Here is a 22235-nt window from a genome sequence, read left to right as displayed (position 1 = left end):
CATTTTTCATATGGAGTTAGTAGGCGCTGGGCACCGGGTTTAATTTGCGGGTGAAGCGCCCAATGCCTAAGTTGTTGGTAAGGTAGACGTTCCACTTCAGGGATGCCGTAATGTATCTTAAGTCGTGGGAATGGGAGAATCGCTTCTAAATCAAAGAGATGACCAAGGGATCGATATTCAGTGGAACGCCATGCAGCAAAGGATTTAGGATCAGTGTCAGGGTGAAATTCAGGATTATTAAAAAGGGGCATCAGTGGGGAGGGAAAGGAAGTCAGTTCGTGAGCGGTGCTGGTGCGGTCCCAAACCTCCATGATCATACCCGTGATATATGAAGCATATAGATTGGGCGGCCTATCTGTTTTCTGAAGAAAGGGGATGCCCTGTAGGGGCATAGCCATCACCACCTGGTCCTGAAACAGCCAATGTTCCTCCGACTCGAGGCATTACCATTCCACCAGATAGCGGAGTTGTGCAGCGTTAAAATAAAGCTGTAAGTCCGGAATCCCGACACCCCCCCTCCGGTGGGAGAACCGCGATCGCATGTTCGAACCGAGGCTTACGGCCCTGCCAGATGAAATTCGCTAGGTCAGGCTATGTCTGTTGAATCCAACCTAAGGGAGGCCGAAGGGGAAGGGTCTGGAAGAGATACAGGATTTGGGGGAGGATGGTCATTTTAATGGCCGCTATTCTGCCTAATCACGATAAAGTGTGGTGCTTCCACTTTCCCAATTCCGTGCAGATGAGTGAGCGAAGGTTGGAGTAGTTAACAGCAGCGGTGGCTGGTATAGTGGGCGCCAGCTGAATTCCCAGATAAGGGATGGAAGAGGTCGACCACTGGAGAGTGTGTTCCTCTTGCAGGTGAGCCAGTGTGGCAGTGGAGAGGGATATATCTAATGCAACTGATTTATCGATGTTGACCTTAAAGCCGGAGGCCTGCGCGAAGCAATACAGTTCTATGAAAAGAGCACGCATTGCAGGGATCGGGCTAGAGAGGGAAAGCAAAATATCATCAGCGTAGAGGCTGATGGTGTGAGTGTCACCACCAAATCGAATGCATGTGATGAGGGGGTAGCTACGAACCCTCAGCGCCAGCAGCTCCATATAGAGCGCGAACAGGAGGGGTGAAAGGGGACACCCCTGCCTAGTGCCTCTGCCTATGGAGAAGTGCGAGGACGTCTGGCCATTTACCCGAACGGTCGCTTTGGGCAGGCGATAACAGTTAAGTATCCGAGAGCGTAATTTATCACCAAAGCCGAACCGGATCAGGGCCTGCTCTAGATAGGGCCAGTGGACTCTGTCGAAGGCTTTTCCGGCGTCTATAGCCAACAACATGTACTCCCCTGTAGTGCGGGACGCCTTCTCTATCAGGTGGAGGATTCTCTTGGTGTTGTCGCTCGTTTGCCGTTGCGGGATAAAGCCAGCCTGATCCGGTTCTATCAGGTGGGCCATATATGGCGCCAGCCGAGTGGCGAGAATACTGGTTTACAGCTTGATGTCAACGTTCAATAGGGAAATCGGCCTGTACGTGCTGCATTGTGTCCTATATTTCCCGGGCTTAGGAATAACCACTATCAATGTGATGGAGCAGGTAAAGCAACATTTTGTATACCTCCTCTATTTTGCATGAAAACACAAATTATATAACCTACTTTTATTATAATTTGACTAACGATGTGCTGTGTTATACTAATCAACCTTTTGCAAATTTTGTAAACACCAATTACACGTGGCACTTATTGCTATTTGCATGGCAAAATAACTCTAATAACTAAATTATGTACGCATATTAATAGTAGTACATGTGGTAATAGGATATTGCATGATTTATGTTGCTTTTGTGATGTTGCATTCCCATTTTGGACCGTAAGGGTGAGTTATATTGTTTTAAATGTCGCTAAAAGCTAGGAAAATACTAATACATAAAGGGATTAGTGAGGGTTTAACATTAGAATCTTCATTTATTTTTATTAATTACTCTTTTGTGTTTGTTTCGCTTAAGTTGGCAATTGGGCCTACCAAATCATGGCATCCAAAATGGAGTTCAGAAGTGGCCACCGTCTTGTGAGCGCGATGCCTACTGAACAGACTCGGATGGCTCCGTAGACCTCCAGGCAACCCCAAAGCAGAGTGTTCCTGGTCAAGGATAGGAACATGGAGGACTGCCAAACTTCAGTCAGTAAAATCTGGTTTAAATGAACAATTGGGACATGCAAGCAAACTATACAATGTTGCATAAGGGCAACATGGGCAGAGGAAATGAACCAGCAAAATCCATGAGAACCTGGACAAACGTAAAATCGGACGTTTCCAATGAGCCAATCCTCTGCCTTCTTAGCCTAAGAATGTTTCATGTTATCCCGAATTTCATTATAAAAAGGGTAGTAGAATAGGGAGGGGTATTGATGATTGATGTTGCTGCCTTCTTACTCGATGACCGCAAACCCATATCGACCCCACAGGCGATGACAGATGCTTGCGCGATTTCTGGTTCTTTGGAGATCTTTCGGACTGTAACGTGCTGAGCAAAGAACTTTTGGACTTTGAGCTTTGGTCTGCTTCATTTGGACAATTAACGGCTAAATTCGGTTATGCAGAGCCAAATGAAATAAGGAAAAATCCAGATAGCAAGAATAGGTAAATATAAATGTCATGCGATTTGTGCTGATAGAACAAAATTCTTAACTTGATTGACCGAAATGCTAATATAATTTTTTTTTTTTTTATAGATTTAAACAAACTTTATTGGTTTCCTCAAGATTACAACTTCCGTCATCATCAGTACACTGCATAACATAGCAATATAGACAGATGCTTCGAAGAGGCTCCGACATAGGAAGCCGTGTGACAGATATCTACAGAGTGCCAATGGACAAATCTAACACGTGTCACCTGGAAGTGTTCCGGTTGTGGCGTCATCCATAATCCTGTTATTAGGTCTTCATCAATCTTGCCGCACCCCGCTCAACCAGCAGTTCCTTAGTTAGTCCACCTCTATGGAGGCGAGGAACCGCACAGTACCAATATCGAAGAGCAACAATGTGTGGGTGCAACACCTAGGAGAGTCCATTATCTTCAATATTTTACAATCGATGTCTCAGTGAATTCGCTTTATCCAAACCAATCTTAAAGAAAAAAAAAGAAAGAAATTCCGCACTCCCACCTCCCAGCCGCTTCCCCCAACCCAACTGCCCCCCCATCCCTCCCCCCTCACTGCCGAGTCACTGGAACTCAAGGTTCGTATATCTAAGTACTCACACGGGGCCACCTGCGATCTCCCTCTCTTGACCTGGGGTTTCCCCCACTCCAATGGACATTCCAGCTGTACTGGATATAGTGACTTGGGAGGCCTGTCCCACTATATCCTGCATCATTACCCCCCATGCTAGTAGCACCTCAGGCAACTTGGGGTCTCTCCTGGTGTTCCGTATGTGCCCCTCCTCGGCTAGGGCCCATTCCCGTAAATCTGACCTCCACTTTGCCAGTACAGGTCCTTGCTGCGGCAACCAGTGGATTGCTATATGCCTTTTGGCTATCACTAGCCCCAGGACCAGAAACCGCCTGCTTATCTTGCGTTTCGGGTCTCGCGGAATCAAGCCCAGTAAACATACACGGGGATCCAATGCAATCGTCCAACCGGTTATCCTGGTCAGTTCTCCAATAACCGCCCCCCAGTACGTCCGGATCACTGGGCACGTCCAAACCATATGCAGAAAATCTGCTGGTTCACCACGACATCTGGGACAGTGGGGGTCCCTGGAGCCATCAATGGCGTGCAACCTTCTAGGGGATAGGTATGTCATGTGTATTATGTTGTACTGGATTTGCTTAAAGCGATTGCTCACTGCCACCTTCCACACACTTTTGTGGATTCGCACCCAGTCTCGCGGTGCAAGCTCCTGCGGGCACACCTGCTGCCATTTTTCTTCAATTTTTGGGGGGCCGGTCTTTTTATCATCCCTTAACGCCTTATAGAGGTGAGTAACACAGTTTCGCCCTCCCGCCATGGCTATCATAGTGACCAAAGTCTGGGTGTGACCCGGTGCCTCCGGAAACGTTGGCACAATTGTCGTGCTGTTGCTGCTATTTTTGCATAGTGCAGAAACTGCCATGCTCCCAACCCAAAGGCGGTCATTGCCTCCTGATACGTAATACATTTATCGTCTGGGTACAGGTCGGCCAACATCAGGCAGCCCCCTGACTTCCATGCCTCCGTTGACATTACTTGTTCAATCTGCGCAAAGGGCGGCATCTGCCAGAGGTCCGCCTCCGGGGCAAAAGGTCTATCTTGAATAATTTTACGTACCACTCGGTTCCAAATTGCAGCCCCAAGCTGCACCAGAGGCGGGTCCAGCCCCCCAGCCCGCCACAACAAAGCCCCGAGCTGTCGGTCCCTGTGCGTACCCGCCAGCAGGGACCTCTCCCAAGAGGGATCCGCGTCCTACCAGGCCATGGCATGTTGCAATTGCGATGCAAAGTAGTAGAGCTCTAGATCCGGAATCTCCAAACCCCCTCTACCCCAGCTACGTTTCAGGACTTCCAAACTAACCCTGCATCGCTTCCTATTCCATAGCAGTTGGACCAGGAGCGAATCGAGTTCCCGAAAAACCCGGTGTGGAATTTCGAAAAACGACCCTTGCATGGTATAGAGGCATCGGGGCAGGATGACCATCTTTATGAGTGCAATCTTTCCCATCAGGGAAAGGTTAAGAGTATTCCAAAAGGTAATACTACCAGGTGATCCTCCCCATATTACGCTGATAGAACCCTTCCTCGGACCTAGCAAGCCACATCCCTAAGTATCGGATCGTGTCCTCCGCCCAAGGAAGTTCCAGCTCTGGTCGCTGGTAATGCTAATATTAATTGAAATTACGAGTTTGTGGTTTTTCAATGAAGAGAGTAGAGGATTCTGAGTCCTAAATGTGTTTTAGCTGGTTCTGTATCACCATCAACCAGCCCAACTAATTGGTCCGACGACCAAGTGGTGGAGTGCCTTGATGTTTAGGGTTAGGAATCTATAGGTGGTGATGCTAATGTATATTCTGTAAAATAACTTTTCTTCCCTATAGGTAATAAGGTACTCCCCCACATGTCCAGCGCAAAATCATCATCCCTCCTGTGTGCAGACTCGTGAGTGGAGACGTGCGAGTGTTGGTGTTATGGGCCCCACCAATGACTGCGTGTGTGAATGAGCTAGTGTGACGTCGGGTCTGCGACACAGGGAGGATAGTTGTAAATTTGCCCTTCTTCCCCCCCCCCCCGGTTTCTCGCTGGATCAGATGCTTACACCATCTCCTCTGGTATAGCCCTGTCATTTGTGAAGATGTTAAACAAGTCACGCAGTATGGGCGCTACTTGTGCGCAAAAAAGTTTAATAGAAGGCCGCCGTGTAGCTGTCCAGCCCAGCCGACTTGCCCAGCTTAAGCCGAGAAATTGCTGCGATAACCTCCTCCTTGCCGATGTCCCTGTCGAGGTAGTCAGCCTGTGCTTTGTTGAGTGCAAAAACAACCGGAACCGGAAGGAAGCGATGACCGGTAAATGGTCTGAGAGAGACGCTGTCAGGATCTCGGAATCACATGCAAGAGCATGTATCGGTGGAGCCGAGGAGATAATCTAGTCTGGCCTATGTCTTGTGTGCTCCGGAGTAAAAGGTATATGCTCGACTATGGGGGTGAAAGTGGCGCCAAATGTCAGCTATGCCCAGATCCTGGAGACGGGCCGAGGCTGCCGACGAAAGAGCACCAACTTGACCTGATCGCTGACACGAGCGGTCGCAAACGTTATCAAATACCATATTCAAATCCCCCCCAGCAGTAGACACCGCTCCGAGTTAGCCGTTGCCTCAGTAAGAGGGCTGTGGAAGAATCTTTCCTGCCCCTCGTTGGGAGCCTAGAAGGAGCCCGCTATAAAAGAAAAACCCGCCACCTGAAATTGATATGCGAGCAAACGACCCTTGAGTTCCGCCTCTTTCTGTATCACCTTACCCTGGAAGGAGTGGGAGATAAGTATGGCAACCCCAGCCGATTTAGTAGAGTTAGAGGAAAACATTTGTGTGAGGAAGGCACATGACTTCATTCTATGGTGGTCCTTGGGGATAAGATGCGTCTCTTGAAGAAGACATATGTCGGCGTTGGATTGCTCCAGGTAGTAGAGGATTGCCCTGCGCTTAATGGGGTTATTTAGGCCGCGCACATTAAACGTCAAGATACGGACTGGGTTATGTGACATGAAATGTAGCAGAGGGCGGGAGCTGTATTACATCGTGGACAATTGTGTAGACCAGGAACTGAGGGTATATGAAAGGATAACCCACCCCTCCAAATAGCTGAGACGCAGAGCGTGGGGGGAAAGGGTGGACGAAGGGACCCAACCCAAAAAAAAGGGGGAAAAAGGAAAACCCCAAAATCCCCTGAAACTCGGTCCCAAACCAACATCTAGTTGACAACAGTTCGATCGTGTAAAGTCATGTGACATTGTCCGCCATCCTGAGATGACTGGTCAGAGAAAAGAGGGGGCTCTGTGTTGCAGCCAAGGGGAAGAGTACTACTCCACCTGCCACACACCTACATCCCCTGTGGAAACATGCAAGAGATCCGGAACAAGGCAGAAAAAACAGACACAGATCCCCCTGGGTGTCACTTAGTGCTATAACCCTCTCCCGCGAGGGCCTCCGAGACAGCTGTGATTGTCGCCTGCTGGCTCTTGGCAATGTCAGATTGGTGCGGTTTCCCGGGGCGTCTCCGCCTGCCCTATCGTTGCCATCCAGACGGGGACACCTCCGGTCCTGATCCAGCGCGCTATGTGCATCGTCTTCTTCACTCGGCAGGGCAAGGCCCAGCAGCCGGCAAGTGTCCATTAAGGAGCGGAGTTGGTGAAGTTTGCCATTGTAGCGGAAGATGTGGCAGAAAGGGTGGCCCCATGAGTATGGGATCCCCTGTTGCCGAAGGTGCTCAGTTACAGGGCGGAATTGCCGGCGGCGTTGAAGGGTAATCAGAGCTAAGTCCTGGTATAGCACTGGGGAGTGACCGCGAAAAAAATTGGGTGCAATGACCGTGCTTTAGTGAGGATGGCTTCCTTAATCTTGAAGTCCTATACGCAGACCAATATGTCTGCCGGCGGGGCATTGGGTGCCCGAGGCAGCCCAACCCTGTGTGCTCTGTCAAGGATAATGTCTGATGTATGGGAGTCGCCGAGGATGTGTCGGAAAAGGCTGTTGGAGAAAGCAAACAGATCCTTGGTGTCTTCCGCTGTCTTCACCCCCCGGATCCTAATGTTATGTCTACGGGACCTATTTTCCAAGTCCTCTAGATGTGATTGGATGTCCATATGTTGGTCCTGCACCCTGATTACTTCTTGCTGGAGCGCTGTTATCTTTGTCACACCAGCATCGCTTTTCTCCTCCAGAGTGGCCACTCGCTCTCCGATAGCATCCATATCCCTTATCATCTCCTTGACCTCTGCTGCAAATTCGTTTTTTACTGACTATATGTCTTCACGGAGAGTGCGAAACAGCGACTCTAAAAACGCCTTTGTTATCGGCTCATCCTCTGCGGATGCTGGGGGTTTGGAGATCACATTCACAGGCGCTGATGCCGCCATGTTAGGATTGGACAGCGAGCGGCCAAATATGTCTGTCAAAGGTTTCCCCTTCCATGTCCTGCACGTGGACATGCCCCTGTGCTATCCCAGAGCTGCAACAAGAAAGAGGCGAGGCGCGTGTCAGGAGGGCCCCCACCTGTCCCCCCGGGCATCACGCAGGCGACACCTCCGATGGTCAGTACAGGTCTCTACCAATCTCCTGGGTGTGCCTCATTCTCTCCCCTCCACGACAGAGGGCACGATCCCAAGCTACGGCCAAGGTCACCACTCCGCAAGGTGTCTTAGGGCCGGCCCGGCGATCAGCATTCCAGAACCAAGTGGAGCTCTTTCTCGGAGCCCGCGAAACGGTCAGCAACCCCTGCACCGTCCTGCTGCCGCCCTAAGAAGCGCGGTCAGTGATCCTCGGGAGGCCACAGCAGGTGGGTGAGCAAAGTCCGGGCCTGGGCGCATCAAAGCTGGGAGCTCAGGCTCCTGCAGGTCCACGCTGTAGTAAAAGGCGACCGGAGCAGCTCCTAAGACACAGGCCCCCCTCAATGTCAAAGATGTGTGTTATCAGGATTAATGGGCTGCCCCAGGACCAATGCCGGACCCGTCCCAAGATGCATCCACTCACCGGGCCTCAGGTCGTCGGGAGCGCCAGCAGCGGCCTCGCCTCTCTAGGCCCCGTGCCGCCTCCCGCTGCCTGGTCTACTTCCACCGGTGCACACGGGCGCGAATCGCCGTCTCCAGGAGGGCCGACTCCCGATGTGGCTGCAGGTCGCCGAGTCAGCCACTCCCCCCTCTGTATGCGAGGCTCCACATGCTGCTTCCTCTACCCCCATCCCTCCCCCCTCACTGCCGAGTCACTGGAACTCAAGGTTCGTATATCTAAGTACTCACACGGGGCCACCTGCGATCTCCCTCTCTTGACCTGGGGTTTCCCCCACTCCAATGGACATTCCAGCTGTACTGGATATAGTGACTTGGGAGGCCTGTCCCACTATATCCTGCATCATTACCCCCCATGCTAGTAGCACCTCAGGCAACTTGGGGTCTCTCCTGGTGTTCCGTATGTGCCCCTCCTCGGCTAGGGCCCATTCCCGTAAATCTGACCTCCACTTTGCCAGTACAGGTCCTTGCTGCGGCAACCAGTGGATTGCTATATGCCTTTTGGCTATCACTAGCCCCAGGACCAGAAACCGCCTGCTTATCTTGCGTTTCGGGTCTCGCGGAATCAAGCCCAGTAAACATACACGGGGATCCAATGCAATCGTCCAACCGGTTATCCTGGTCAGTTCTCCAATAACCGCCCCCCAGTACGTCCGGATCACTGGGCACGTCCAAACCATATGCAGAAAATCTGCTGGTTCACCACGACATCTGGGACAGTGGGGGTCCCTGGAGCCATCAATGGCGTGCAACCTTCTAGGGGATAGGTATGTCATGTGTATTATGTTGTACTGGATTTGCTTAAAGCGATTGCTCACTGCCACCTTCCACACACTTTTGTGGATTCGCACCCAGTCTCGCGGTGCAAGCTCCTGCGGGCACACCTGCTGCCATTTTTCTTCAATTTTTGGGGGGCCGGTCTTTTTATCATCCCTTAACGCCTTATAGAGGTGAGTAACACAGTTTCGCCCTCCCGCCATGGCTATCATAGTGACCAAAGTCTGGGTGTGACCCGGTGCCTCCGGAAACGTTGGCACAATTGTCGTGCTGTTGCTGCTATTTTTGCATAGTGCAGAAACTGCCATGCTCCCAACCCAAAGGCGGTCATTGCCTCCTGATACGTAATACATTTATCGTCTGGGTACAGGTCGGCCAACATCAGGCAGCCCCCTGACTTCCATGCCTCCGTTGACATTACTTGTTCAATCTGCGCAAAGGGCGGCATCTGCCAGAGGTCCGCCTCCGGGGCAAAAGGTCTATCTTGAATAATTTTACGTACCACTCGGTTCCAAATTGCAGCCCCAAGCTGCACCAGAGGCGGGTCCAGCCCCCCAGCCCGCCACAACAAAGCCCCGAGCTGTCGGTCCCTGTGCGTACCCGCCAGCAGGGACCTCTCCCAAGAGGGATCCGCGTCCTACCAGGCCATGGCATGTTGCAATTGCGATGCAAAGTAGTAGAGCTCTAGATCCGGAATCTCCAAACCCCCTCTACCCCAGCTACGTTTCAGGACTTCCAAACTAACCCTGCATCGCTTCCTATTCCATAGCAGTTGGACCAGGAGCGAATCGAGTTCCCGAAAAACCCGGTGTGGAATTTCGAAAAACGACCCTTGCATGGTATAGAGGCATCGGGGCAGGATGACCATCTTTATGAGTGCAATCTTTCCCATCAGGGAAAGGTTAAGAGTATTCCAAAAGGTAATACTACCATGTGATCCTCCCCATATTACGCTGATAGAACCCTTCCTCGGACCTAGCAAGCCACATCCCTAAGTATCGGATCGTGTCCTCCGCCCAAGGAAGTTCCAGCTCTGGTCGCTGGTAATGCTAATATTAATTGAAATTACGAGTTTGTGGTTTTTCAATGAAGAGAGTAGAGGATTCTGAGTCCTAAATGTGTTTTAGCTGGTTCTGTATCACCATCAACCAGCCCAACTAATTGGTCCGACGACCAAGTGGTGGAGTGCCTTGATGTTTAGGGTTAGGAATCTATAGGTGGTGATGCTAATGTATATTCTGTAAAATAACTTTTCTTCCCTATAGGTAATAAGGTACTCCCCCACATGTCCAGCGCAAAATCATCATCCCTCCTGTGTGCAGACTCGTGAGTGGAGACGTGCGAGTGTTGGTGTTATGGGCCCCACCAATGACTGCGTGTGTGAATGAGCTAGTGTGACGTCGGGTCTGCGACACAGGGAGGATAGTTGTAAATTTGCCCTTCTTCCCCCCCCCCCCCGGTTTCTCGCTGGATCAGATGCTTACACCATCTCCTCTGGTATAGCCCTGTCATTTGTGAAGATGTTAAACAAGTCACGCAGTATGGGCGCTACTTGTGCGCAAAAAAGTTTAATAGAAGGCCGCCGTGTAGCTGTCCAGCCCAGCCGACTTGCCCAGCTTAAGCCGAGAAATTGCTGCGATAACCTCCTCCTTGCCGATGTCCCTGTCGAGGTAGTCAGCCTGTGCTTTGTTGAGTGCAAAAACAACCGGAACCGGAAGGAAGCGATGACCGGTAAATGGTCTGAGAGAGACGCTGTCAGGATCTCGGAATCACATGCAAGAGCATGTATCGGTGGAGCCGAGGAGATAATCTAGTCTGGCCTATGTCTTGTGTGCTCCGGAGTAAAAGGTATATGCTCGACTATGGGGGTGAAAGTGGCGCCAAATGTCAGCTATGCCCAGATCCTGGAGACGGGCCGAGGCTGCCGACGAAAGAGCACCAACTTGACCTGATCGCTGACACGAGCGGTCGCAAACGTTATCAAATACCATATTCAAATCCCCCCCAGCAGTAGACACCGCTCCGAGTTAGCCGTTGCCTCAGTAAGAGGGCTGTGGAAGAATCTTTCCTGCCCCTCGTTGGGAGCCTAGAAGGAGCCCGCTATAAAAGAAAAACCCGCCACCTGAAATTGATATGCGAGCAAACGACCCTTGAGTTCCGCCTCTTTCTGTATCACCTTACCCTGGAAGGAGTGGGAGATAAGTATGGCAACCCCAGCCGATTTAGTAGAGTTAGAGGAAAACATTTGTGTGAGGAAGGCACATGACTTCATTCTATGGTGGTCCTTGGGGATAAGATGCGTCTCTTGAAGAAGACATATGTCGGCGTTGGATTGCTCCAGGTAGTAGAGGATTGCCCTGCGCTTAATGGGGTTATTTAGGCCGCGCACATTAAACGTCAAGATACGGACTGGGTTATGTGACATGAAATGTAGCAGAGGGCGGGAGCTGTATTACATCGTGGACAATTGTGTAGACCAGGAACTGAGGGTATATGAAAGGATAACCCACCCCTCCAAATAGCTGAGACGCAGAGCGTGGGGGGAAAGGGTGGACGAAGGGACCCAACCCAAAAAAAAGGGGGAAAAAGGAAAACCCCAAAATCCCCTGAAACTCGGTCCCAAACCAACATCTAGTTGACAACAGTTCGATCGTGTAAAGTCATGTGACATTGTCCGCCATCCTGAGATGACTGGTCAGAGAAAAGAGGGGGCTCTGTGTTGCAGCCAAGGGGAAGAGTACTACTCCACCTGCCACACACCTACATCCCCTGTGGAAACATGCAAGAGATCCGGAACAAGGCAGAAAAAACAGACACAGATCCCCCTGGGTGTCACTTAGTGCTATAACCCTCTCCCGCGAGGGCCTCCGAGACAGCTGTGATTGTCGCCTGCTGGCTCTTGGCAATGTCAGATTGGTGCGGTTTCCCGGGGCGTCTCCGCCTGCCCTATCGTTGCCATCCAGACGGGGACACCTCCGGTCCTGATCCAGCGCGCTATGTGCATCGTCTTCTTCACTCGGCAGGGCAAGGCCCAGCAGCCGGCAAGTGTCCATTAAGGAGCGGAGTTGGTGAAGTTTGCCATTGTAGCGGAAGATGTGGCAGAAAGGGTGGCCCCATGAGTATGGGATCCCCTGTTGCCGAAGGTGCTCAGTTACAGGGCGGAATTGCCGGCGGCGTTGAAGGGTAATCAGAGCTAAGTCCTGGTATAGCACTGGGGAGTGACCGCGAAAAGAAATAGGGTGCAATGACCGTGCTTTAGTGAGGATGGCTTCCTTAATCTTGAAGTCCTATACGCAGACCAATATGTCTGCCGGCGGGGCATTGGGTGCCCGAGGCAACCCAACCCTGTGTGCTCTGTCAAGGATAATGTCTGATGTATGGGAGTCGCCGAGGATGTGTCGGAAAAGGCTGTTGGAGAAAGCAAACAGATCCTTGGTGTCTTCCGCTGTCTTCACCCCCCGGATCCTAATGTTATGTCTACGGGACCTATTTTCCAAGTCCTCTAGATGTGATTGGATGTCCATATGTTGGTCCTGCACCCTGATTACTTCTTGCTGGAGCGCTGTTATCTTTGTCACACCAGCATCGCTTTTCTCCTCCAGAGTGGCCACTCGCTCTCCGATAGCATCCATATCCCTTATCATCTCCTTGACCTCTGCTGCAAATTCGTTTTTTACTGACTATATGTCTTCACGGAGAGTGCGAAACAGCGACTCTAAAAACGCCTTTGTTATCGGCTCATCCTCTGCGGATGCTGGGGGTTTGGAGATCACATTCACAGGCGCTGATGCCGCCATGTTAGGATTGGACAGCGAGCGGCCAAATATGTCTGTCAAAGGTTTCCCCTTCCATGTCCTGCACGTGGACATGCCCCTGTGCTATCCCAGAGCTGCAACAAGAAAGAGGCGAGGCGCGTGTCAGGAGGGCCCCCACCTGTCCCCCCGGGCATCACGCAGGCGACACCTCCGATGGTCAGTACAGGTCTCTACCAATCTCCTGGGTGTGCCTCATTCTCTCCCCTCCACGACAGAGGGCACGATCCCAAGCTACGGCCAAGGTCACCACTCCGCAAGGTGTCTTAGGGCCGGACCGGCGATCAGCATTCCAGAACCAAGTGGAGCTCTTTCTCGGAGCCCGCGAAACGGTCAGCAACCCCTGCACCGTCCTGCTGCCGCCCTAAGAAGCGCGGTCAGTGATCCTCGGGAGGCCACAGCAGGTGGGTGAGCAAAGTCCGGGCCTGGGCGCATCAAAGCTGGGAGCTCAGGCTCCTGCAGGTCCACGCTGTAGTAAAAGGCGACCGGAGCAGCTCCTAAGACACAGGCCCCCCTCAATGTCAAAGATGTGTGTTATCAGGCTTAATGGGCTGCCCCAGGACCAATGCCGGACCCGTCCCAAGATGCATCCACTCACCGGGCCTCAGGTCGTCGGGAGCGCCAGCAGCGGCCTCGCCTCTCTAGGCCCCGTGCCGCCTCCCGCTGCCTGGTCTACTTCCACCGGTGCACACGGGCGCGAATCGCCGTCTCCAGGAGGGCCGACTCCCGATGTGGCTGCAGGTCGCCGAGTCAGCCACTCCCCCCTCTGTATGCGAGGCTCCACATGCTGCTTCCTCTACGCAGGCGACCCGGGTGAGGCCCAAACCTTGTTGCACCCGTCAGCTCTAATCCCAGAGGTCTCGCACCAACCTCGCCCGAAAGTCCCCTCTGCCGCGGACTGCACCGAAGCAGAGGCCGGGGATGCCGCATCTCAGGGGATCGTGCCCCGGTATCCACTGGGGCTCACCGTGCTGCTGCTCCCCTCCTGCCGGACAGCGGGAGCGCTCGCCCCCATCCAGAGGTGCTCTGACGCGGCCGCGTCCAGGCTCGCCAAGGCCTATCCACCACCACAGTCTCGGCAGTTGCTCCGACAGGACCCACCGCTCAGTTTCAGGTCCTGTATTCTCCGGCGAATCTTAAGTCTGGAGTCGGCTGGGCAGCGCCGTGGGCAACCCGCATGTCGTCAGTGTTGCCGCTGTGGTGGCCGGGCAGAGAGAGGATGGCCCGATGGTCCGGAACGCCAGACCACAGCTTTGGTGAAGCTGTCCACCGCCGCGCCGAGGGATAGGGCCACCGGACCGCTCACAAGGCCGCACCGGTGCCGCAAGTCTCAGCGTCCACCGCGGGGCTGCAGGGCACGCTCCGAAAGCCCCCCACCAGGAAGGCTCCACTGCAGGAGAATATCGCCCCCCAGGGAGGCCCGCTGGTGCTATTTTGGGCAGGTAGAGCTCTGAACTATGCTTCCTGCTTCGCCGCCATCTTGGCCACGCCCACTTGATCTGGTTATTAGAACACATCCCTATTGGACTTGGCTGCGGGGTCCTGGGTGCTTGCTTTAAAGACTGGACGGGGAGTTCGCCCTGCCCCTCTCATCAGACTGCCCTCCCCTTGAGGTGTTGTTAGCCACCCCTCCCTGGGGCATCAGCTCCCGCGGGTACCCTGGAATGCGGACTATGCCGAGGTTACCCAATCAGCAGAACACGTTCAGCAGCCCTGATTTCCATAATGCAAGTGAAGGCTTGAATTAACTAATATTGTGTAATTGGTTCTTCTTTTGAGCCTTCGTACAGTGAATTTGTGGGGTGTGCATAAAATGGATGATTCGCTACTGGGAGTTTTGACTTACTGTATGTTTGAGCCAAGCCATTGCCTCCCCAGACAGTTAACCCTCCCTACTTTGGCTGTGGCCCAGGTCCCTGTTTGGCATTGTTCCATGTCTGTGGCTGCTGTTGCCACGCGCTTGCCCAATTACCTGATCCCTGTTGTGCAGTAGCTGGCTGACTTTCCCGAGGATGTGGGTATGGTTGGTTCAGGTCTCCCAGTGTTTTGTTTTGTGGAGGGGGTTTAGTGGGGACGGGCACATGTCTATTAACCTCTACATGTGATATGCTTTTAACTGGCATAGGTCGGCCGCTTGGCCCCGTCTGCGGCAACAATGACGTTCTCCAAGGTCTGGCGGTGGCCAACCTCCCTGATGTTTGGTGTCAGCCAACCTCCCTGATGTCACCTATTGCAATTGTTCTGAAACCTTCTGGGGTTTTAAGGTGGAGTCCTCTGTAAGACTGGTTCCATTTGTATGCTTGTGGCCAACATGGACCTTGAGGGCGTTCTTTCTCCATTTATGTTGAATCAGTCTAGTGGTGTCACCCTTGGCTTGTTTTTGGTTGGGAATTTGCCTAGGGGCTGCTGAGCAGGGGGTATGTGTGGCTGCCTACCCATTTCCTGTTCGGGTGCCTGATGCGGCTGCAGAAATGAGGTCACAGTTGTAGGGAATGCACCACATAGTTTAAGGCAACCCCGACTGCACCATTTCCTCATGCATGGAGGTGTCATGGTGGAGGCAGAAGCTGGGTTTGCTGGTCGCGGAGGTTCTGGCTGTTACTGCCGTTGCCCTGGTGTGCTTTGGTCCTGCTCCCACCTAGTCTCGGGGGACCCGACAGGCGTGTGTGTGTCACAGCCTCAACTCTTGTCCTCCGTGTATACCCTATCAGCTAACAGGGTCCTCGTCTTTCTGGCTGTCTCAACTAAGAGTCAGTGCTTGTGACATGCCCACTGCTGAGCAAATCCACATAGCTCAAAAACGTTTTCCACATATTCCAAGACCATCTCAGCGAAGGGGACTATATTTGTGGGGCATGTTCGTACCTGGGTGCGTGCAATGGTCTTGGTAGCCTGGGTTCTGGGGAAGGAGATCCAGGGGAGGAGCGGGCTATGGTCTAGTCGTCGATAAATTGGATGGACATTCTCAGCTTGGACATCAGGTCTCGCGCAGGTATATTAGTCGGGATGAGGGAAAGTATAGTAACTGCTCTCTCATTCTATTCCCTCTATCTCTAACTTGAGAGGTTCTGTGTAAGAGATTCCTGTTACCATGTCAGAGAATAATTGCACAACTGTGTACTTCTTGATAAGGGGATTATCCCTTCCTTTAGGCATGACCGTGTCTACTAGAACCTGTAGGGTGCATTGTTCACAAGTACCGTGACTGTTGGATCTTCCGCTGATCAGTCTAGGGTCGATGGTAAGGTGAGTCATTGGATGCTGCTTCCGCTTCTGGCATGGATTACCTATTCTCCCTCTTGGTCAGCTGGGCCAACCCTGCAGCTCCATACTCGACATCGAAGGCCAGAGCACTGGGGCACTCCCCGTCGTTAGTTGTATCATTATCCAGGACAGCCATTAATCTACCTGCTACCCGAGTGTGTTCACCTGACCCAGTGGAAGTGCGCAGTCTGTGCGCTGCTGGGTATGATGGGCCATACATGAAAGCCAGGGGGAATTGAGTTTCGGGGAGACCTAGCGCTGAATTGGGGTAATGTCTGAGCCTGCCACCCTGTTAGGTTCTTGTGTCTAGACCTGACAGCTCTCTGTTCGGCAGGAGCTCACCCGGTTTCCTTGACTGGAGGGTTGGTGTATCCTAATGGGAGGATACCTAGCATTGGGAGAACACCTACAGACCTACATATGGCGGGGGAGATACTGACTTTTGGCTTATCGATTGTGGGATATGATTGTCGGCCTCAGGCTCCTTGAAGCTGGCCCAGAGCTCTAATAGTGCCTATCTCCTGTTCTTCATCTGTCCTGCGTACTTAGTCCAAATTTGAGTCCTCATATGTTATATTAAGTTAGTGTTGAAGGTTCCCTTTTCTGGCCAAGGAAACGTATGCCTTAGTGTGTGCGTGCTATTCGTGGCAATACTTCTGAAGTGTTTTTGCCTGTGTGTGGAATCTGGTTTGCATGTGTTATAGTGGCGACTCCATGATGAATTGGGTACTTTTTAAAGGGACAAATACACCCTGATTTATCAGCTTTTGGGGGGAATTTTTAACCTATACTCTGGTCTGGTCGTGGGGAACTATTCCACATAGGGATTGTTACTCCTAACTACTACCTACCATGAGCTCAAATATTAACTAAGGATGCAGCAATATGTACAGTTCTCAAACAGAAACAGAAATGCATATGAAGAGTCACAATCTAGAAAAAAGTGCAATTGTTAAAATGTCATGAAATTGGGCAAAAAATAGTAGACTTTTTTGTGATATAAAAGAGCGATTGTGATAAAAGAAAAATGGCAACACCTTCATATGACACATCAAGACATCGACAAAACACAATACTCGGACGAAATACAGTTACATTAAATTACTTGCATCAAAACATCAATGACACCACAACAACAAATACCTTGGATCAATTTCAATACTACAACATTATAATAAAAACACTGACCGACAAGAAATTATGATCTTTCTCAAACATACCGTAGCATTTTCCTAGCGCATGCTATCCTGTGACCAGGCAAAGCCCAGTGCAGTACATAGTACTAAAGTGAGCCTGATAGTCTGTCAATATTGGCTCAGGGACACAGAAAAACAACAATTTATTTCAATGGAAAAAGGAGTAACTCTATGAACCACAGGCCCCTCTTGGCCAAGCACAAGTTACACCCGATCTCACAGATCCAAATCCTTCCCCCAACATCCGAATAGCACTATGTTTCACACTCAGGAGCTTGCTGTACCATCTGTGTCACACCCAGTTGTCCAAGCAAACAACACTTCTCACTTCTTTCAGACACCACCAATGTTTAAAAGACCAGTAGTACTGAGAAAACCCCTTTAGACTAAAAAATAAGATTGTGGTGCCGGCCCTGTATCACACCCAGAGCTGATGTGTACCATCTGTGTCACTTCCAGTGGTCCAAGTGGTGACCCTGTATCACAGCCAGGGGCAAACGTACCATCTGTATCACCCGCAGCGGTCCAAGCGGTAACCCTGTATTACGCCCCGTGGTCCAAGTGACTACTTTACCCTTCGTAGCCTGGTGACTATTAAAGAAAGGTGACCGCCACAGGATCGCCTCCGAGGCTGCCTTGCAACTACTCAGTTCGGGCACATAAAGTTTTGCAATATGTCAGATTTCTATCAGTGACTGGGCGCTCCAGTTACATTTGTGTACTTCTTCCAAGTTTGCCATATGCCAAATACTGGGAACGAAAGCTCAGATGTGGTCTCTTACCCTTGTGACGGCCATTTCAGGTCGAACCTCCTTCCGCGGATCCAACAGAACTTCAAATCAATTGCAGGATCTGCTAACCTTCCTTGCTGTGAGGATGTGAATCCTCCCGGGCGGGGTCCTTCTCCTTTGGCTGCAGTCGGGCTCGAGGTACAAATCTCTTCTTTCTGGCTTGCCAAAATGTTGCTCAAATATGAATTTACCATGAAAAAACAAAGACAAGTGGTGTTTGACAAAACAGGAAACAAGGTTTAATTAAACACTTCAGCTGGTATTAGAACCCACAGAAACAGATCTGAGGACTGTCTGAAAGTACAATCAATTTGTGCAGGCTTATATAGTTTTGGTACAATAAAAGTACATCCGGCGATCCTTATTTGGTAAAAGAATGCGGGCCTGGTCTGTGGAGTCATAAATAAAGGGTCTTTGATAACAAATTCAGGTAGCTCAACCTTGCATGGACACAATGTAGTCCGGTGGGTAGTGTGTCCAGATGTCCGGCATGAGGGACGCATGATGACTGTGTGTGCTGTGTTCTCATTGGCTGTGTGTTCCTAACTCCATGATTGCATCTAATTTTATGGTGTTTGGCAATGCGCACACCCCTCTGGCCATGTGTGCTTTATTGGGGCCAATTTCTTTGGACGATTGTAGTGTCACTGTACTTATCTGGGGGATGGACCTGAGTTTCCTCTGCCAGCTACGTACCATCCCACCTGTGACCTGTCAATCAGTTACCGCAGACCTGGGTTGCAAAGCCTGCTTGATCACGTATTTTGAAGTCGGGTTAATGGAGTGTTCATGATGGGTGAACTTGACAATATCGATGCGTTTTAGATTGTATATGTGAGTGTACCATCATAAGCATTACCATCTTTTTTTATCAATATCAACACGTATATAGTCACGCCCATGCACATACTACTCACGGTGTGCCCGGTAGCACACTACATCCCTAGCCAACCATATAACAAACACACAAAGTTTCAAACAAAGAACTACTTAGTCTTTCAGTTCTGCACAAAATCATTCGCATCTGAGAGGCTTGTGGATTGTTTCAGAGTGCCTATCTAGTCCACTGGCCTTCCAAGAGAATGACTGTGAAAAGGGTAAAACAGGGATGTTTATTGGCTCCGTTTTTATTGTCATTTTAGATTAACAGTTTGGAACAAGTTTTAGTTGATAGGGGGAAAGATTTACCACAGGTAGGGAAAAGGACAGTCCCGGTTTTACTACACATGGACAACACTTTATTGTTATCAAGAACGTCAAATGGCCAACAACTTTTGATTTATTCATTTAACATTTTATGAAAAACTAGATATAAATATTAATTTAGTCAGATCTTATATCATGACTAGTGGCTCTAAAATCATAACTCATTCAATAGATAATGTAAAAGTTGATAAGAGTTCCCCTTTGTACCTACTAGGGCTTGTCATTTGCGGCCTCATCAGATTGGAAATACTTCCTTACTATGAAAACTCAACACATTCTGAGCTATGTGGAAGCTGTTAAGAGATTTGCTGCAAATGTAGGAGGGAAACCATTTAGACCTATACTGGAATGCTATAGGGCAAAATGGTTGTCCGTGGGTAGTAACGGGACAGGAATTTGAGGATATATTAACCCTGAACCCCTACAAAATATAGAAAATGAGTTTTTACACTGGCTTCTAGCAGTCCCAAAATCTATTTCTGACTTCATTGGACATGAAGAGTCTGGTACGTCTTATATTTCTGATTTTATTAGAAGTAGCCCCATCATGTTATGGCTTTCAATTAGGATCAAAAGGGACAGATCTTTCTCAAAAGCTGTACTAAAGCACTGTTTAAGGCTGGATAACATTTTACATATCCCCTGGCTTAAATGCATGAAACAGTTGTGTATGGATTTGGGTGTTCCTGAACCTTTTGAAAATCCAGACGGCATTGATGGGGAGCTGAAATGTAAGCTACTGACAAGCTTTATAAGTCCCACGAGAAAGAGCGGATGGTTAAGATGGTAGGATCCCAGCTGAGAGTGATTATCTACCCCTGATTTTAATAAATGCCAAAGAATCTTAATTATTGTCAGAAATCCTCAGTTTAGATTTAATTTAACCCGGTTTAGGTTGAATAATTTGCATTCCGTTTTGGCGTTGCTGTTGTCAGTTTATGGAAGTAAACACTGCCTCCCTGCCCTTGTGAGAATGTTTCAGCACAATTCACTTTACATATGTTGCTATTTTTTGCACATTGTACATATCTTCTCGGAAACATTTTTTGTTGCCACTTTTTAACAATTTTAATATTCATTCCTATGAGGAGGTATTTTTTTTTAATTCAACAACTTTCATCTGAGTAAGTATGTTTAGCTGTTTGAAATTGTATTCGAGTATTTTTTAAGATAAGGAAACAATTATGGGAATGTTTTGTGATTATGTAATTTTGGTATTGTATAAAAGTATTTTTCTATTAATTATTAATCTTTTCTATTATCATGTTGCATTGTACTATTGATGTGTTTGCTTTTATGGCTTAATCGTACATGAATAAAGAACAAATGACTGACTGACTCTGCCAGCAGTGCTCTACGTTGTGCCGGAAGGTCCACACCACCAATGTCACAAGGCCCCAGTGGGGTTTGGGTCATTGCAGGATCATCCTCTTCCCACTGCTGTTCATCTCCATAGACCACTGACTCTAGTGGGTCACCACGACCTCCAGGGTGAGTCACCTTCTTGAACATTGATATGTTCTTCGTGACCGGCTCAGCAGCTCTCTTGGCAGATACTATAGTCCCATTTGTGTCATTGAGCAGCAAAGGCCTCCTATCAAAAGGCAGCCTGAACTTACTCGTAATTGGGGATCCCCGACCAATACACGATCTCCAATGTACACCTCCAGAAGCACGGCTCTCCTCCTCTGCGTGGTCTGGTCATTAGTCACACTTCGCATTTGCTTTCCATGATCATGGTCTAACATTCATGGCTGCCAGCAAGGGGCACTAGGGATGGTGTCTCAGGGAGCCTTTCTGACTAACTTGCTTGCTGGTAATAGAGTGGGGAGTATTCCTGTATGCCCGAAGGAAGTGATGTAGCGCCCAGTCGATGTTGTTTCCTTTATCCATGGCTTATTGCATTGTATTGTTCATAGTGCGCATGAATATCTCAATTCTGTCGTTCTCGTGGAGCCAGCAGGGCATTATCTTCTGATGCCATATCTGCAGCTCCTGTAAGTACTCTTGAAGTCTTGCTCAGAATGGTGGGCCATTCTTTGTTTTTTAGCCATTGTGGGAGCTCCTATGCATCAAAGATCTTTTCTATCATGAGTTTGATATTTTCAAAAATGGTAGACTCCATGATTTGCAGTCGGCGCTTATCTTGATAACTTGCTGCTTTTAAAATGAAGTGCAGAAGAGGGTTCTGTGGTTTTGCTATTTGGCAGAAGAGCATATCGTGATTGTGGACTCCACAAGTTTGTCAATGAATGCAAGCCACACATTTTCTATCAGTCATGCCTTTGTCTTTAAAATGCCTTGGTGCTCTTGCTGGGCCGCTAAGACAGTGCAGTCCTGAAAGCTCTTAGAAATTATGATTTTATCCCCTCACTGGAGCTTGGCATTTCTGGCAAGCCTAAACTCGTGTATGACCTTCCACAACTCCACCAGCGTCCGTGAGATGTCCTTATCTCTTGCTTCGTGCCATGTTGGAAATGTCTTCCACCCGTTTCCCAGCAGTGCTGTTTTCTGGGTCTGTAGTGGCGACTTGCTCATTCTCTCCTGCTGAGATGGACAGGGGGCAGACACTGTGAGAGACTAGATGCACAAATTGTTCCATAGTGTCAGGCATACAGATGTCTTCCTCAATGCTTTTGGCAGAGTATCTGCAGGATTATCATCTCCTTGCCTGACAATGTCAAAACTGCATCATTGTAGTTGGAGAGCCCACTTTTGAATGCAAGGAGGTGAAAACTGTGAGGTTCCCTTGAGCAGAGATACCACCAGTTTGTGGTCAGACACCATTGTAAAGTCTCTCCCAAAAAGATAGAGGCGAAAGTGATTGAACACTCAGTGAATCGCAAGGACCTCCTTTTCGATTTGACAGTAACATATCTTCGTGTCTGTGAGTGCTCTGACGGCAAAGGGGATGGGCTTCCAACTCTGTCACTCATGCTCTTTGT

General features: G+C 49.8%; 1 protein-coding gene across 2 annotated transcripts in view; it reads right to left on the bottom strand.

The window, feature by feature from the left end:
* Positions 1-22235, bottom strand: part of EXOG (exo/endonuclease G) — a 319256-nt gene that overhangs the window by 230299 nt on the left and 66722 nt on the right. The window contains exon 1 of one of the 2 annotated variants that reach the window (XM_085632029.1): positions 18076-18433. The exons of the other annotated variant lie outside the window; for it this stretch is intronic. The gene's annotated coding sequence lies outside the window, so the exon portion shown is untranslated. Of the gene's footprint in view, positions 1-18075; positions 18434-22235 lie in introns of those variants that run through there. 2 annotated transcript variants of the gene reach the window in all.

The sequence above is a fragment of the Triturus cristatus genome, chromosome 10, assembly GCF_964204655.1.
Source record: "Triturus cristatus chromosome 10, aTriCri1.1, whole genome shotgun sequence".
Lineage (NCBI taxonomy): Eukaryota > Metazoa > Chordata > Amphibia > Caudata > Salamandridae > Triturus > Triturus cristatus.
The sequence above is the reverse complement of the archived record's forward strand: the minus strand, read 5'-3'. Positions and strand labels throughout refer to the sequence as shown.